We start from the raw sequence: 19,977 nt of genomic DNA, 5'->3' as shown, positions 1-19,977 counted from the left end.
CGTCTTTTCTGAAAAGTAGAGATTTCGTTTCTTAACCTAAACTTTTTTTTTCCTTATATCATCTACAATACCTCTCGAGAAACCGTTACTGACCGCTATTTCCTGTATTGTAATTTTTTTTGTAAACGTCAAAAGACGATGCACTAGAAAATTCAACCCAACACGTTCGTGCTGTCCATTTCATTTCCTAACTTCCTCGACAGATGTCAAGAGTGTTTTGAAATGTGAAAAATACTTTGAATTCACACAGTAACTCATCGGGGTGAACTAAAAAGTTTGCATTTTCTACTTGTGTATAGAATTCTTCATTACAATTTTTATATTTTCCAGATTATGTATACCATAAGAAGATCGATAAAACCAACCTGAACATATTTTTTTTTTCATGTGCGTTTTGCTCTGATTCTGTGAATCTCATATCTTACTCGCGGTTCTTCTTTCTATTTTTATACCAGTATTGCCCTCTGGTTTTCTGATCCAGTCATGAAGGTCTTAAAAATTCTCAAAAGTGGAATACAATTTCAGTTTGCTGATTTTCCAGGTATTGGTGGCAAAATATTATAGATTTATACAAGTGGTTATATCTTACACCTGAAAAATCAACGTTGAATAGTCTTGGCTTCTTTACCCAAATTTAAAAAAAACAGGATAGTAGATCTGTATACATAATTCAATTTCTTTATTAGAATGTTGAAATAAATATTCTGTAAGGCACTAGATACCAAACATTGAAATCAAGTATCAAAAATTTTAAAATTACGTTGGAGGTATTTCCGAAATCAGAGTTTGTAGATTTGTTATGAGCCTTTTTGGATGGAACACACACCTGGATGATATATTCTTTATCGCGAACATATCATTATAATTTATTTATTACTCACATATAATTGAAACCTCTGATAGCTTCAAGTTCGAGCAATCCGCAAGACCCCGAAAATGAAAAAGTTTTTGTGCTATTTCAATCACGCAATGAACAAAACACAATCTAAAGTGAACATAAAGAATTTGCAATTATACAAAGCCATTAATCAGGGGTATTTCCACAGTGTAAATTAATCCGCGTTAGCGTATTCACAGTGAACGATTTGCCGGAATTTGCAGCAGACCCGGAATTATCCGGAATAGAATAGAGGCTATTGTCTTGGCACATAATATATCTGCCACTGTGTTACAGTTTAATTTGTACACTAAACTTGACGGTTGAATGTGAAATCAACAATCAATAACGTGTATTATCAATAATATGGTCGAGATACGGAATGAGCATATCGAACACATTCCATAGATGAATTATTGATGGAAAAATATTTTCAAATAGAAGTTTCCGTTTACAATAACTAAATTAAAGGACATGGACTTCAAATTGAACCAAACCCATCAATTATTATATCATACCATTCATAAAATATAAAAGATCGTCGAAAAAGTTCATCAATTTAAAAAGAAAAACATACTTTCTAGAATCAATTATGTTGAGTTTGAATTACATGTTGTATTCCTCTTTCTGCACAGGTGAATCTCGCGAAAAGCATAATGTAATGAACTAATGAGTTTGATGTGATTTCAGTGCTTGAACCTTTTTTCGATGTTTTCGGCTATCAAGGTTGTTTGAGTTTGAGTTTTCAGTCAGGCAGATGGCTCTTTTTTGGGCGGAATCTAGTAGCCTCAGGGTATGCTTTGAGGCTGAGCTCTCTATGCGTGCACCCCTCAAAAAAAATAACTAGGGTTTCATGAAGCACTACAAGTTCTTAGGTATAACTTTCTAGTTCTAGTTGGGAATAGTCTTTCAAGTTTCTAAAAAGCCACTTAGCGATTCCAGTAACATGATTGTGGCAAATATGATAAAAACTCATTTAAACGTATTGAAAAACACTTCAATATGAGATGACCACTTGACAGTTCACAAAACAGCGACACCTGTTTCTCTATTCATTAGCATCTTCAGCCGTCAAAATACTGACTGAACAAATTATGTGTTATGCTTTTATAGTAATTTGAATCCTAACGTCTCTTACTATCTGACAAATCGATCACTTAAAATATCTACCTTTCTAGGCACAGTTAATCAAACTGGAGAATAATGAATACAAGTTTCACCTGAGACCTCATTTCACCTACTTTTAAGATCTATCCTAATTACCAATTTCCTTATTGCAAACCTAATTCAGTAAAGGAGAACATTTCAAATATATTTGCTCATTGAACAATAATCCCGAACTCTCAAACATATTGATCTCCAATCATTCCAAAAGATTGGTGATCCTACTATCGCTCTTTTTTTTTGGAAAAACAAAGAGTTGGACGTAGCACACAGAACAAATGATAGTTTGAGTAAATTCATTAAATACAATAAAGATAAAACTCCAGTATAGGATAGACCGATAGTCTCCAGTAATATTCATTACTACACCAAAGGTTCCAAACAGTGCATCATAAGTATAAAAGTAGTTGTTCAGATGTGAAGACCAATTCGAAATTTGCGAACCATTTTTTGACTGAGGGGCACGATAAAACGTATTTCATTTGGAAGAGATAGGTTCAAAACTCAACCTTTTGGAATGCATAGAAATAAATAGATTGAAGAATTTGGGATTATTGCTCAATGATCAAATATACTTTGATTGTTTCCTCTAATTGAATTCAGTTTGCAATGAGGAAATTGGTAATAAAGATAGATCTAGAAACTAGATCTAGAAACTAGGTAAAATGAGGTCACAGGTGAAAATAAAAAAATAATAAAGTACAAAAAGTACTTATCTATTTATTTTTTGATTTTCATGAAATTATTTTCCAGCAGCTTGACTGCATTAACCTTTCTAGATTTCATATTTCTAGAAACATGTGGATTGTTTCCCGATGGCATTTCAGGTCAGCTTCCCAAATTTCTGCTACCGCAGTTGTCGGTTGATTGGTCAATCCACCAACACTGACATAAAAACTTGGCAAGTTGACTTGGGTGTCACACCAATAGGTGGTTCCACTTATGTTTCACTTACTTTAACGCAGCTATTTTTATCAAGTACTTTCTTGGTTTTTCTCATTTTGTCTTCAATCGAGGACCGCCTGCCCGGTACTGACGATGCCCAATAGGCTGAAACAGCTGTCTATCGGTGGCTTTTAAATTGAAATCAATATGGGAGTAATCAAAAAGTACTTATCTCCACTCCAGACACGATCGAAAGCCTTGAAAATAACAAACTCAACAGTCTGATACCTTTCTTTTCTTGACTGCATTGTTTCAAAGAGGTGTATCATATATGAGAAAGCCGTTTGTCGATTTTTGATTTCAGAAACCATATATATATCATTTCAAATATTCAATAAGGAGTTGAATAACAGCTTTATCTTTGATTTGAGATATCACTGATAGTGCAGTAGATGGTCTATAGTTAGTTGCAACATTTTTCTTATCCTTCATTGAGTTGAACACGTGTTTCACTGGGAAAAAAACACTTTTTCTGTAAGTTGTAGAGCCTACAGAACTAACACTGTTGCAAGTGTGTGAGAGCATATTCAAATACGATAGCAGATATCATATCAGAATCGTGAGCTTTTTTGGTATTGAGATGTTTCAGTATTGGTCTAAAAAAATTCAGTTGAAAAGTAATATATGCATTGTGTTCTGGGAATCACCCTGATAGATGATTGTGGAATGGGATGCAAAGCAGTAAGGAAATTAATTTGCTTTTTATATCTGAAACAATGGATTCCAAGACGAATACCAAACCATAACTATAACGATACCACGAAGATGAAAAATATGAATTCACTTCAGTTGACAAATTTCATTCGTGACATGGCTGAGTACCACTTATAAACAGTGATCTTTTGCTGGATCATGAATGTAACTCTTTTGGATTTTTCAATGATATATTGTCAAATTTGTTTATTCAAAGTACAACTTCTGCACTATTCACGAAAGTATTTGTCATGGATCTAGCATTAATTCATAATTCACCTGTGAATATGAAGAAAATATTTTTGGTGATTTTTATTACCATATTCTTTTAAAATTACCTAGTTGTAGTTTCAGGCTCATCCTCTTCCATAATATTCTGAATGCACTCTTGGATTGACATTTGGAAAACTTGAACTAAAAACGTTGGAACACTTCTTTTTCAGAGTTTTTCGAATGATTACAACTTGTTCTGAAGTATTTAACCCTCAACCTATTTCCAACTTCAGTCAGTTCTGAAAACGATGCTGATAAATCAGAATTTACAAAAACTGATCCCTTATGTATTCCGTTATAAAATTTAATGAACGATATAAATCAATTATGAATAATACCAACACTGAATGCAATCTCGACCTGGAATTTTAATTCACTCACCCAACTTGTAATTTACTTTGAGAACTTTCTGTTCTGTTCCCTTCATGTACGTGATTTCTGTGCTTTCTGCTGAGTTATTATTTGTGAAAGTCATATAAAAGTTACTTCATGGAATATTCAATTATATCTTGTGGAATAATTGAATGTGAAGATCAAAAGCAGTTGTTCTCTTCAGAATAATCAGGAAAAATTAAGCTGAGTTGGTTACCTCTAGCGAAAATGCTGGATTTGTTATTATGTTTTTTTTTTATATGGCGGATATTTGTTAATAGATTGAATGATTGAATATGAAAATGAGAGAAATATCAATTTATTTCGATATAAAACAGCTGAACACGGTAAAAACGAATGAAGAATGTAAAAAAATTCAGATACATATTGAAAATATACTCAACATTCGGAGGTTTTCATTTAGGTATGGAGTTGCTTTACATAAACAAAGCAAATCAACTAACTGGACAATTTGCGTCCCACTCCACAGTCGATTCTCTGGGGAAGACATCACCCACTATTTCCACACTAGAATCCACAATACCAGAAATTACTTTTCGACAATATCCAGTCAGGAGAATTTTTAAACAGCTCAATATTAAAAAGGCGTTTGGTGCTGATGAAATGCCCGTCATCGTACTTAAAAAGTGTGCAAATGAACTCGCACCAGTATTTTGCAGACTTTTCTACCTGTCTTACAAAAAAGGGGTTTTTTCTTCTTATTGTAAGATTGCTCGCGTGCATCTTTCCCCCAAAAAGAGCAAGAAAAATCTTCCAAATAACTATAGATCAGTCGTTTTGCTATCAGTGCTAAGAAAATCACGGCTTTTGAAAGAATGATATGTTAACTTGGAACACTATTTAAATATCTCCGTAGGAGAAATTAATTGTTTTCCTTTGAAGAGAAGCATTTTTCATTCAAACGCTTCTATTTGTATAAATCAAATAAACTCATTCACTTCATCTAAGATAAACTTATGCTTCTGTTTATAAACTTTCCCTCTCATATGAATGTCTTTAGTTACTTGAATCCAAAGTATCTCATATATAATATGAACAGCTCAAGAGGTAAGGGAAGAAATCAAACAATACATTATAAATCATGATTTGGTTTTTTGGAGCAATTGCAAATCATAAATATTACCCTGAAAAAGCATATGATAAAAAACAAAACGAAATAGAGAACTAAATTTTCATTGCTAATCTTTGCTTGAATGTCATATTCCAACCGCACACTATTGAGAGATCATTCAGTTATACAACTAACAGAAATAAATATTCAATCAGAAAACATATATAAAAAAGTGACATATTTTTGAAAAAGTGCAAATTAACAAATGAAATAAAATCGAAGCCTATAAACAACAAACTCAGACAATAAAATGAATTAATTCAATAGTAATTTTACACAAATAACATTTTTAAACTAGATGCCATTCTGGTAAATAATATTAAAGAAATTACTATCATCTATCAAGTTCTGCATTCTGCTTTTGTTTATCCACAATTGCCGGAACATCATTTGGATTCTGAAACACACATCATTCTTAGCCACTATTTCAAATATCTAGAAAAGTAAAAATATGAAAAGAGCTGCTACTCAATTAAAAAAAAAATTTGTTGTTGTGTGAGTATTATTAGTGGATCAATGAGAAATATAAAATGTTTCATTTAAATAATATAACTCATGATCAAACAAACAGACTTAAAAGTATATGATTCGCTATTTAAATGACAACATTCACTGTTTTTACGTTTTTGGAAATCTTTATTTCTCCTCTAGTGAGTTTGGTAATATTTCTAACTATTTCCAACATTTCTAAAGGAAATATATTAAATAATTTCAAGCTGAGTAGTGTATATTCAATTTGTTCCCAATAAATAACATAAAAAATATTTCTGAAGTAATTACAGAAAGCAGCAAACACGTTTAGGAATTCAACAAACATTTACATGTTGAAATCAGAAAGTGCTTTTTATACCTACTAGTTATATTAATATTTTTTGTATTATAATTTATTGTCGATACTATAAGTATCAATATTAAAAATGAATTTGGTCCAAGAGAAAATCAAATTTTATTTAGAGGAAATGAACAAGATGAAATATGTGTTCAAAACAAGAGATTAGCGAATTTGAATCAATTCGGAGTATTTCTCAGTTCAAATTGATATACACTTGCAGAGCTCGGCAAATGTAATAATGCAAGTGTGAAAAATTACGAAGCATTGATATACTTTTCGCAAAATGAGGGCAAAATTAAGAGTTGTTGTCAAAGTTTACCACTTTCTCTTCGGTACTACGTATACAATACAGTACTTACTGATATAGCGGAGTTTTGTTCTCAAATAAACCAAACACCACAATTTTATTCAATTATAATACTTACCCATGAAAATATCTTTCTATCTTTCAACTGTGTAAGACTATAGTCTTGTAAAAGATTTGCACTGCCAACAGACACATAAAACACTTCCTCCTTAAAATTGCAACACAAAACATCACTTTTCAACACATACTGGCGCGTACGCGATGCTTACAAGGGAATTCCCCGCTCCCCTTCCACTTGACAAGGTCATAGGAAGACCAGATTTTCCACTTAAACGAATGAAATACTTCTTTAAAAGAAACCGTGTTCACTCTATACAAAATTCCTGTAATCTTCAGTCGATCATAATGTAGTTTTGTATATAGATTCACAAAACTCTTGTTATAAACGAATTGAGTTATTTGAAGGGATACAGTTTTGAATTCAAACAAACAATATGTGACCAGATCAAGTTGATATTGCTCTCCATTTGAAACAGTTTATTTTTCTCTTCAAATAGTTGGTAGATTTTGAGATGATATTATGTTTTTTTGATTCAAAATAGTTCATCTTCGAAATAATATAATCAAACGAATGATGTAGTTGAAAGGCCAAGACATTTGATTTCTTCGTTGAAAAAAGTATGATTATCTTCAACAGAAATAAAAATTTCAAAGCAACATATGATCTTCTTTGAAAGAAATACTTTTTACTGTGTATCTTAATTGGGATCTAGAGGTAATTTCGAATAGAGGTGAATGAAACCAGGTTCAATTCAATGCCACTGAAACACATGCATCAGTTTTTTCCAAAAAATATCTGTGAACCGGTTATAATAATGTCAGGACAGACAATTCCGCTTTTTGCATCGATAAGTTTGTTGGGGGCTGAAATGGACACCAATATGTCTTGACACAATCACATCGCTGGATTTGCAGAAGCTGCTTCTCAAAAGCCTGGAACACTGTTCAGAATCAGAAAACTGTACACACCTCAGCAACTTTTGATGTCTTTTAAAGCTCAGATCATACCTTCTTTGGAGTATTGTTCTCATGTATGGAGTTCCACCCTCAAGCATAACGTGTAGCTGCTGAATTCCATCCAGAAAAGAGCCATCCGCCTGATTGGAGACGCGAACCTCACTTGCAACCTTGACAGTCTGAAACATTGATGAAAAGTTGGAGATTTGTCTCTCTTCTATAGATATTTTCCCGGAAGTGACTTTGATTCCACGAAGAGCGGTACATATCAGAAATACGCGACAAACTGTGACTGCTCATCGGTTTGGAGTTCACCTCAGTATACCCCGAACTTCACTGTTTGAAAATTATTTTATTTGAAGAATCGCGTTCATATGGAATGAACTTCCAGAGAACGTTTTTCCAAATTAATCTAATCTCCAGTGATTCGAATCCAACATGAATCGCTACTTTCGCACAGGCACCACTCTTAGAGTTCCTTTTGGGTTTTTCTGTTGTGCTTGTGTTTTTTCCTTGGAAGAAAAGGTCGTTATTTGTATTGAATTAATTATAGATAGTGTGTGTCACATCAAGTTTCAATTGGAAGTTTGGAGTGAAAGAGTGAAATTTGCATATATTTTTTGTATGAAAATTTTCAATATTAAAAGTCACTTATAAGATTCATTTTGATTTCCACTATGAAAGGTTTAGAAAACCGCAGTTTCAATAAATTGACTTTTTTTAAATATTGAAAAAGTGTCTACTCCAAAGAAAAGCTGAAGAAGCATACGACTGCCGACGCCTATCACATCAAATGACACTAGGAAAAATGCTTTTTCCTTCTGTGTGGTATGCATCATATGCATGTAAAATTCAATTCTTCCTTTTACTTCATGGATCATTCTATTTTATTGAAGAGTTTGAAGAAGTTATCACATATGTTCAAATACAAGGTTGTCAAATTCCCGTAAAAATAAATGATGGAATAAAAATCAAAAGAGACAGGCTGTAAAAAGTATGGCTGAACAGGTCAGTTCACTTAACTTCATAAGGATATACCTAGATGTTATGAATGAAATATCTGTGTCCAACTGATTCACCACCGGATAATTTGAAATAAATCAATTGCGGAATAAAACGGCCATGTGACATGGTTCTTCGCATGTTCCTCGTTAACGTTCACAGTTCGTTCATCATAAAATAGCCTTGATAATGAATTAACCGTCACCTGTGAGGATCAATATGCATGCCTAATAATAGTTCTCAAAAATGTTTTGATACAAGATGATTGTGTCTCGGAAATTTTCTATGAGCTAAAACTCAATAAATATATAGTGAACAGAATTAGTTATGGTCGGTGTGAGAACGGCACGTTGGGCTGCGCAAAAAAGGGTCGATAGGAACACGTAATAAAATGCAATCAAAAGTTCTAAACGGTAGGAATTTTGTTCGCAATAGGTGGCAGTACTTATGACTGGTACTGTGTACCATCGTGGACGCGGACGCGAGTAAAAAAGTTCGATATCTTCTTCGTCAAATCCAACTGGTATAATCTGTTCAGAAATGAGAGATACTATAGCAGTATATTAAATATTAAATTCTACAAAAAGGATTCGAAGCTTTATATCTTCTATTAATTATCTGCGAGCGCTTTCGACAGTTGGTAGTACTGTCATCTTCTGGCACTCCTCAAACTGAACTGGTCATCCTGTTGTCTGTCTCTTTATACGGTCAGAGCGTCTTAACTCGGGTATTTCAGGTACTTTAGGTAAAGTTGCCTGTATTTGTTCTGTTCAGGTACTCTTCTACGTGTTAGATCTTCTCTAGGAATGTGTATGGTTTTGTTTGATATATTGAATGTGAGATCTTGTTGTGTTTTGATTTGTACATGTTCCTCGATAAGTGATTTATGACTGTTGAATTTATGGATGTTCAAGTTTTCCCAAATGTCCATGCGGTTTCCCTTGTTGATTTGTTTTATTAGTTTTATGTTCTCTGGTGGGGGGAAATTAGGTTTGTTTTGTATGGTGTGTGTTGCAAGGTTTGATTTATATACTGTTGGATTTATGTATGCCTTTTTGTGCTCATTGTACCTTTGGATCAGTTTTCTTCTTGGTTTGGCCGATATAGAATTTGTTGCAGTCCGAGCATTGTATACTGTATATCCCGTTTTGGTCTTTGTCTTGTTCTTTTTCATAGTTGTTTGTTTTTTGTGTTATCTTCGTGTTTGGCTTGTATGTGGTGTTGATGTTCAGTGGTTTGAAGTTATTTGTTAGTTTTTTGGTTTGGTGTCCTACGTACGTAAATGCTGTCCATCGTTGTGTTGTTTTGTCTGTTGGTGTGGCTTGATTCTTGTTCTGTATTTTTTGTTTGATTCTGTTTTCTAGTTTATCTATTGTCTTTTGGGTGTATCCGTTTTCGTTCGCTATTTGGTATATGATTTTCCGTTCTTTGTTTCGGGCTTCATTGCTGAGTGGTATCCTTAACATTCTATATATGAATGCGTTATAGGCAGCCATTTTGTGTGATGGTGGATGGTTTGAACTTGCGGGTATGGTGGAGCTTGTTTGTGTAGGTTTCCTGTATATTGCCATTTGAAATTGTGTTTTGTTGTGGTTATATCCTATGGTTATGTCCAAGTAGTTAACTTTTGAGTTGTGTTCTTCCTCAATGCTGAAACATAGTTTTTGATTTATTTCTTTAATTTCTTTTGTTATTTGTTCTATTCTTATTCCATTGTTTTGTGATATGTACAGTCCATCGTGCCATAGACGTACTGCATTACAATTATTTACTCTCAACGAATTGAATAAATGAATTTATACGACGAAAATACAATATTTATTCTTGAAACATATCATTCATAACAAACAAAATACTAAATCTACTATGACAAATGTTAAAATATGTCCAGTAGTAACCAAGACATTCTTCTTGAAGACTGGCTATAAATCAAATCATCTAAAAGAACAATTCGTTCAGTTGTATCACGGCAGTTGTATCACCAACAGTATATGCAGGAATAACTTCAGTGAAGAATCCTGCACTGACACCTGTCGCCACCTGACGCCCTTCGTGGTATTAGCCAGGGGAGTAGTTGTTTTCTTATAGGTGGCAGTCCATTCACTTACAGTGTAGGGAGTTGAGACCAGGCTAAACGAATTGTTCTTTCAGAAGATTTGGAAAAAAATTGTTTTTTTTAAGCGGTATAAATAGATATTCCTTCGAATTTATTGTCAACTGACACATCGCACATCAATAAGACTGACTTGCCTTTTTAGCGGGGTCAATGACAAAACATGGGTCAATGACGGTCATACCGTCTCGAAGGTTTGACAAAAGTGGAAGATAAGATTTTATGGAAGGTTGGTCCACTGGTTTGAAAATTCCAGTTTGGATAACGCAAGTTACCACAGTAGACGAGTCGAGAAGCTGCCGACGTCGTGTTGGAAGAAAACAGTTATTACTGAGTGGTTACAAATGAAAGCTATTCCTTTTGAATCGACCATGTTGAAAGCGGAGCTCCTCAACTTCGCTAAACGTCATGAGTCAAAATTCGTCAGGTATATCACTGATGAGATGGCGAAGACTAAAGGAATGTCAGTTCTTCGGTTGCCGCCTTATCACTGTGAATTGAATCCAATAGAGTTAGTTTGGGCTCAAGTTAAATGATTCATCGCAAAAAATGATAAGACTTCCAAGCTGTGTGAAGTAAAGAAATACCTATACAGTGCTCTGGAAACAGTCGACTAAAAAGCTTGGGAAAAATGTATCCACAAAACAATCAGAATCGAAGCAGAGATGTGGGATCTGGATGATCGCATAGACTCATTATCAAAAAAAAATCATTCCAGTTGTCATCAATCCTGATGAAACTGATTCATCCAGTGAAGAATCACTCAACGAATCCCTGTAGACTTTTTTCAGATTAAAATTATCGCAAAGTCTTATTCGAAGTAAGTATTCCAATTAAATCTATGAAATTGTTTCTGAATCATAAAATACAATAAGGAATATGAATCTTTATTTCCAAACCAACAAGAATATATAAAGTGTATCTCTCACTGCAGCCACGCTTTTCTACTTCCTGAAAATGTCAAAGTCGAAACGTCGAACAACGCAAAATTTTGAACGCGGTTCAACTCGAAATCAGATGTTGAAATTTCTAACCGCGGAAATCTATTCTATTATCAGTGTCAATGATAATAATGATATCAAATTCAGTTACATCAAAAAACGAATCATAACTACAAATTATAATGTTTTGTTTGAATAGGTTGGATAAAGAAATTGGATAGAGTCTTTAAAACGTCACCAGATGATACATACATACATTTCTTTCAATATGCAAAATTTTTTGAGTTCGAATTAATGACAAATTTGATTTTTTTCCCAAAAAGCTAATTTATCAAATGCAGTAACTTTTTGCGCTTTCTACATTTGTATTTATTTGTAAATTTATTATTCTGATTATTTTATAGATCTGTAGAAGGTAACAATTCTAAATAATAAAAAACTATTTCAAATAAAAATTGTCCTTCCCAAAATAAAATATTTAAACAAAATCAGTGTTCACCATATTTTAATTATCTTCTCATCATACAGAATATATCAATGGAAAATTCATATTAATACCCCCAGTCCGACGCCTATCAATATTATCTTGAACGTTATATCAGAAAAAACATCGAGCGGTTCTTTTGGCGGTATTTTCGCATTCTTTGTCGGTGTTTTCAGGTTATTTGTCGCATATCCCTATTTTAATGGCTCGTTAGCGGCGTCCTCAAGGGATATAGAGGGTAGACATATCCCAATGATTTTTTGGGTGAATTGCACTACTATTTGCTTGATACGACTATGTTGCTTTCTTTGATGTAGCGACATGTTTGCATTCTTGAAATTCTTTTACTCACAGACAATACTGAACGAACTATAGTTTCATAAATTGTCTTTAGTCTAGATAGAGATAGTGAACTAGATTCGTGAGTTTGAGAGAACAAACATATTATTCTGTTGAATCGAATATTGGTATTCACAAATTTTGTAGTGATTACAAAATATTTTTTGAACAACAGATCCACTCACAACTAGTTCAAAGTAACTTTTATTCAAAGAGTTACAGAAATGTATTGCATTTTTCTATTTCATAGATTATAAAATAAAGAAATGAAACACATTCTCTTATTGACATACTCATTCATTTGAACAACTTTTCCCATTTTTTATGAATACTATAGAAAATCCAAACCCCCCACGATGGACAGTAGATACTTTAATCACTGTATTAAAATACTCGGTCCAATGATTACTTTGAAATGTTTCCACTATCTACTGAAACTATTCGCAGAGACTCGGTTTTCAAAAATTACAAAAGAAACAATTTCTTCTGTAGTACCTCACACATATCACAATACTGTGCAATATGTATTCTTCACTTTCAATACAATGGTGCCTATTAGACCGCAATTTTAAATCCGTATTGGAAATTTCGGAAGGCGGTAAGTATAACAGAGATCGGCATCCTTGAGAAACACGATAGCCCCAGGAGACAATCCGGATTAAAAGAAGGCCATTAGAGCAGAAGACACTGACACTATTGGTGACGTTGTGTAACTTGCTTTCTTTGCTGTATATAAGCACGCGTTGTCGATTTACGGACCCAAATCCATACAAGAATCTCAATATATATAAAGTGAACACACAAATGATTTTCCAACAGTATCAACTGGTTATATTTTCATCAAACCTTTGCATCAGATATGCCACTAGATAGGTATTTGCCATTTGAGAAGGATTTTAAAATAATGTTCAATGGCAAATGATAAATTTTCTGCTTCACTGATAATTTTCAAGGAAATTCAAAAATTACTCAATTTACTTCGAAATATAACATTATTTGATAAAGAACGTCATCTTCCCTTCGAATTCCCCGAAGTAACGGCTGTGCCCTTAAAATTTCCAAATACGATGGGAGCTTCTGTGATACCTGCAGCTTGCAAAAGTTTGGTTTTTTGTAAATTTCTCAAAAACTGTTTGAAATTTTTATAAATTTCAAGGAAAATTAAAAGAAAAAAAAGGAAATTTCTTAAAAAATACTTCCAACTCTCGAAGTCGTGTTGGAGCAATATTTATAATATTTCCAAAGGGTACTCTATCTTGCGTAAGACACGTCGACTTTGGACCTGTAATGAAAAAATAATATTTCAACTCATTGAAAAAATTCAGGCACCTACTGGATGAATAAACGAAAAATAATCCGACGTCAACAAATTTATATCGTGATTTTCCGGTAAATTGTGCATCATTCATTAATGTCAATTTCTTGAAGAAACACGTCTTGTTAACTCATTTTTATTAATATTTCATTAAATGATAGATCCAAAGTGAAATTGATAGGCTGAAATTTTCACTATGAAAGGGTTTTACAAAAACCTCGACACGTGTTTCGCTATACAATAGCTTCCTCAAACATAAACTCTTGCTTGAAGAAGCTATTATATATATATATATATATATATATATATATATATATATATATATATATGGAAAAAATTCCACTAAAAAATATAAGCAAATTCTATGAATGGAAACTGATAACTGGGTGAGAGTTTCATTTGTAGAGAATAAATAAGTATTTTTTTAACGTATCTCAATCAGTTTATAATTCTAAATGAGTTTGAACATAAAAACCAGGTGAGAATGATGTAGTAAAGGAAAACCGAATTCTTGTAATTCGATATTAACTTTAATTTTTTTTTTCTCAAGAGATAATACATGGTCGTTTTAGTTACATTTCCTGAGAAGGGAAAAATATTTATAGATGAAATTTAATTGTTTATAACAAATTGTTTATTGAAAATTTGAATAAAAACACTCTTTTTAGTTATTAAAGAGCAAGGTAAATTGTGATAAATAAATGGCTCCCTAATTACGAATAGTGAAAAAAATTGTTGGTTAACAAATCCGTTTTTAAGTCATAAAACATGTTTTAAGAAACGATTTTTGTTGAATCATAAATGGCATGAAAGAATATGTTTTCAAGAAAGTTTTTGAATCATCTTGTGAATAACGCATTTCGAGATCATTCAAAAAATCATTTTCATATAGCTTCAGCACATGAAAAAGCTTTTTGATTTTCAACCTGAGTCAATTATTGATAACAAATTGGAAATTAATATTTTTTTATTTTTACAAAAATATCTCCAGAGGAAGAAAAAATTCTCAGATTTTTTTTAACAACTATCGCACTCGCAATGTCCCTGTTCAAGTATGAAAAAAAATGTTGTTTAATTAATGCATAATCTGAGCGCGGATTAATGTTCAGTTATCCAGTAGATGCCTGAGTTTCTTCAACTTTTAATTTTGGTATTCAATAAGTTGAAATGAATTTTGTTTTTATTGAACGTCCAAATTAGGCCTGTCGAGCAAGCCGTTTCAAAATAAAATTTCAGCTCTCTGGGAAAATTATAAATATTGGTCACACCATGAGGATATTTTTTTTTTGTAAATTTGCCCCTATTTTCGAATCTATTTTCAAATTTGAAAAATGTTCAACAGTTTTCAAGATATTTGCAAAAAAACACCCCAGTTTTTCAGTTGATTGTTTATATCTTTTCCATTTTTGCAAGCGGCATTCAATTTTTCCAAAAACCATCCGAATACTGTGTGTATTCCGAATCGAATGCCATATATTTTGGAGGCGGAGATAAAGTTTGACCTGAAAGGCACTTGTGAATTAGACTATACCTGATAATGAAAATGATTACTGATCTAATCAAAGTACCTAAAAATACAGCATGTTGTAAAAAAAATTCTTCGTAGTTTTTTATCCAGTTTTATAATGTCATTGTACAACGATGAAAGTTACAATTTTATTTTATTTCACAAACTCTTTTGAATTTACAATCAGAATTGATTCATGCAAAATACCTGACATGATTGTAAAAGTTATTACATAGGTCAAACTTCAAGATTACTTCCTCAAACACCATATTGCTGCTTATAGAAATAATAATCGATTACACCCTGACATCCTGAGAGATGTGCTTTCGGCAAACATGTTTCCGAATAAGGTCATGAGATGTAGTTTGATTCAACTACAGTTCTAGCAAAAAAACAAAATGAATCATTTCACAGTCAGAATTTTGCCTTAATAGAAGGTCTGATATTACTATATATTGATGATAATAATGATATTCCTAAAATTTTATCATAGTACCTAAAATCAGTTTTTAAAATCAGTAAATTTTCAATTTTTTCGTGAAACTCAATCAATAAATAACATATCAACTTCTGTATAACATAAAATGAATTTATCAAACTGATGAATACTAAAACAGCACATTTTTTTACATTTCAATCATATTTCATAAATTTGTTTTAATAACAGTTCGTGAAAGAGTTTTCTCATCTGAAGTCAGATGTCTCTCTGTCACTTTCTATCACTTGACAGATGTCACTCTGGCATATTTTATCGTTCTATCCTCAGACTCGTTCATTTGAATCTTGCACGCACGAGGTGAATAACGGTCTGACAAAAGTAATATTTCATGAAAAATAATTTTTAATCATTCACAATTGTATATTTTCACCAATATATATCTCAACATTTCTTCTTCAACATCAATGTAACTATCCTCACATGAGATGTAAGTCATGAGCATGTAATATTTTTTTTATTTTACTGTAAAACTTATATTATTGTAGTTTCCCTGATGATGGAAAGAAAATTTCCGAAAGCTTGGACTAATTCGAAAGAGTACTCATTTACTTGCTGCAATACCCCACTATCCAATAGTTTTTATTCTTAACTCGTCAGCAAAGACTACCCTTCCTATATATATATATATATATATATATATATATATATATATATATATATATATCAATTTAAGAGCCACCGGTAGAAAGCTGTTTCAGCCTATTAGGCATCGTCAGTACCGGGCAGGCATTCCTTGATTGAAGACAAAATGAGAAAGAACCAAGAAAGTACTTGATAAAAATAGCTGCGTAAATGCAAGCGAAACATAAGTGGAACCAACTACTGGTGTGACACCCAAGTCAACTTGCCAAGTTGACTTGGCTCTTGAATTGAAATCAATATGGGAATGATCAAAAAGTACTTATCTATTTATTTTTTAATTTTCATGGAATTATTTTCCAGCAGCTTGACTGCATTAACCTTTCTAGATTTCATATCAGTTCTACAAACATGTGGATTCGTTTTCCGATGGCATTTCAGGTTAGCTTCCCAGATTTCTGCTACCGCAGTTGTCGGTTGATTGGTCAAACCACCAACACTGACATAAAAACTTGGCAAGTTGACTTGGGTGTCACACCAATAGTTGGTTCCACTTATGTTTCGCTTGCGTTTACGCAGCTATTTTTATCAAGTACTTTCTTGGTTTTTTCTCATTTTTGTCTTCAATCAAGAACCGCCTGCCCGGTACTGACGAAGCCCAAGAGGCTGAAACAGCTGTCTACCGGTGGCTCTAAAATTGAAATCAATATGGGAATGATTAAAAAGTACTTATCTATTTATTTTTTGATTTTCATGGAATTATTTTCCAGCAACTTGACTGCATTACCGTTTCTAGATTTAATATATATATGTATATGTATATATATATATATATATGTATATATATATATATATATATATATATATATATATATATATATATATATATATATATATATATATATATATGTATATATATATATATATATATATATATATATATATATATATATATGTATATATATATATATATATATTCATTTACTTATATATATATAATTTTATAAAAACAGAATATATATATATATATATATATATATATATATATATATATATATATATATATATATATATATATATATATATATATATATGACATAAATGACATTTTTTTCCAAACTATTTAAAAATGTAAATTATGATTTTATAAAGCAAAATTATTTCTCAACTGATTATTTGAATAATCTGAATATAAAAAAATCGATTTTGAAAAATTAAAAATTGAAATTAGGAAAGAAAAAATTAAAATCATAATTATCTCTAGACAACAAAACAGCAAAAAATTTTTTTTCAAAAATATTGAATTTCTATATTTGTTTAAAACAATTTAATAAACAAATTCGTAAAAAATCCATATATTATGTTAATAACTGCCATTTGTTGATGTGAAAACAAACATAGCTGAATATTAATTGAAAAAAAAATGTTCATCAACAATTTTTAGATATTTCATTTTGCAATAGTTATAAAAAATCATAATTAACAAATTAATAAATTTTCATAAACTTTCATCGCAGGATCGCATGCAGTATATAAATCATAAGGGCTCCACGAAGTTTAAAATACATAGGTCAATTATTTATACCTTTCATTCCATTATTTATGCCAACGGAAATTGGGAAAAAATTTGTTAGTTAACAATTGAATAACTTTTTGAAAAATAGTGATAAAACTTTTTTCTATGGGACTCCATTCATTCAAGTGTTGAGAAGATTATTTCTTTTGATAAACTCTCTTTAGCGGCGGTGCGCGCATGCCGTAACAGCCGCGCGGAACCCTATTTTTCAACGTCAAATTGAAATTATAAATAATGAAGATGGAGTTTCTGGAGTCAGGACTTTTTTATCGGAAATTTCCTCCTCTTTAACGAGCTTTTTTTAAAATGCTCAAATATTATTATTTTTTGAGTTATTAACGAAAAACTACCATTTTTTAAAAATCTTATTTTGTTAATAAAAATTGCAATTTTTTACCTGCACCAAAATCCTTCAAACCGTCTTTATAGCGATGATTCCGAATCGAATGAGCTATCGCTCATATTTTTAGGACCTTTATGTTTATTTTTCATGTTTTTGAACTTGTTGATTAGACTAAAAGCTCAGAATTGACTAATTGGACTTTTCAGTATTTTAAATTATGCAGTAACGTTTCGGAGTGAACTTTTCAGTTTCCCTTTCATTTTTTTCAAATTGTGGATGGTTATAAACCCAAAAAAAATATATGAAAATTGAATCCCCCATAAAAAATGTCGTTTGAAGAATAAGAACTCTTCCATTCGGAGAACTGCGTTCATGTAAAATAAACTTCATGAGAATGTTTTTCCAAATGAAGTTAATCTCCAGCGATTCATATCCAATGTGAATCGCTACCTTCGCACAGGCACAGGCACAAATACTGGAAAATTGCTAAAAAAATACTATTGCTAAAGCGAATATGTGTTTATAGGCGATAGACGGTAATTTAAACTTCGTGAAAGAAGCAGATGGTTAAGAGTTTTTCGACATTACTTTTTTTTCTCTTTGTTACTTGGTATATCACATGTTCCTCCGATATGTGGAGTTTATGCATGTCTTTTAATTGTACACCCAAAAATTATTAATCTCAATTTTTTTTTAGGTAATTCTGACCGGGAATTTTGTAACCTACAGTGATGATGAGAAAAACTTCGAGAAACACATGTATTGTAATACATAGCTGAATTTCTTATCACAGTGGCTACAAAACTATATGCAAAAACTAGAGGTTCGTATTATTGGTTCATATTAAATCATAACAGATATGGGACAGTATTGAAAGTTCCTGTCGCTTTTTGTTATCATTCGAAATGGAAGCGGTAGAGCCAAAAAACGAAATTTTACAATTCTAGTTTTTGGCCAATATTCCATAAACAACCTCTGATGTTTTCGATCTGAAAAAAAAAATTCAAGTTCCCCAAAATGGAAAACTTTCCCTTAATTCAACCGATCTTGTAGCTCTTACCTTCTCTGGGATCAACTAAGTAGTTTTATACATTTCATTTGTATTGAACTCATTTCTCATCATTGAGTTACCGTAACATCTTTGCATTATTGGATGTAGTCATGTGCGTTATATTTTCTTTTCAGTTCTTTCACAATCTGTTGTTAAATGGATGAACATATCAAGAAATACAAGAACGAAAACTGTGAAATATCGATGTATTATCTGGAGATAATTTTCTCATTATGCTGATAGTGTTCAGTAAATTTGAAAAAAATTTCCTTGGTAATAATAATGTTATGACTTTCATTTCACCAGTGCAAAGAATAGCAATTTTGGAACATAATATTTATCTGATGTATTATAGTAGACCTGAAAGTTCATGGAGAGTTCAAATGAAAGATTTTGTGCACAATATGAAAAGCTTGATTATTTGTTTCCTGGAATAACTGGAGGATTAAAAAACATTATAGGTCCGTATTTAAAAACATAAGGTCGATGATGAAATCTAATGAACGAAACGTTGCATTTCAAATTGGTTTATATTGGATTATAACAAATGTAAAACACTATCGACGGTCTCGATCTGAAAAGATATTTTTTAGGAAGATAATCTCATTAATTGAAT

Source organism: Leptinotarsa decemlineata, unplaced genomic scaffold (genome assembly GCF_025532065.1).
Source record: "Leptinotarsa decemlineata unplaced genomic scaffold, Ldec_3_MD MMD2_P_RNA_scaffold_6, whole genome shotgun sequence".
NCBI lineage: Eukaryota > Metazoa > Arthropoda > Insecta > Coleoptera > Chrysomelidae > Leptinotarsa > Leptinotarsa decemlineata.
The sequence above is the reverse complement of the archived record's forward strand: the minus strand, read 5'-3'. Positions refer to the sequence as shown.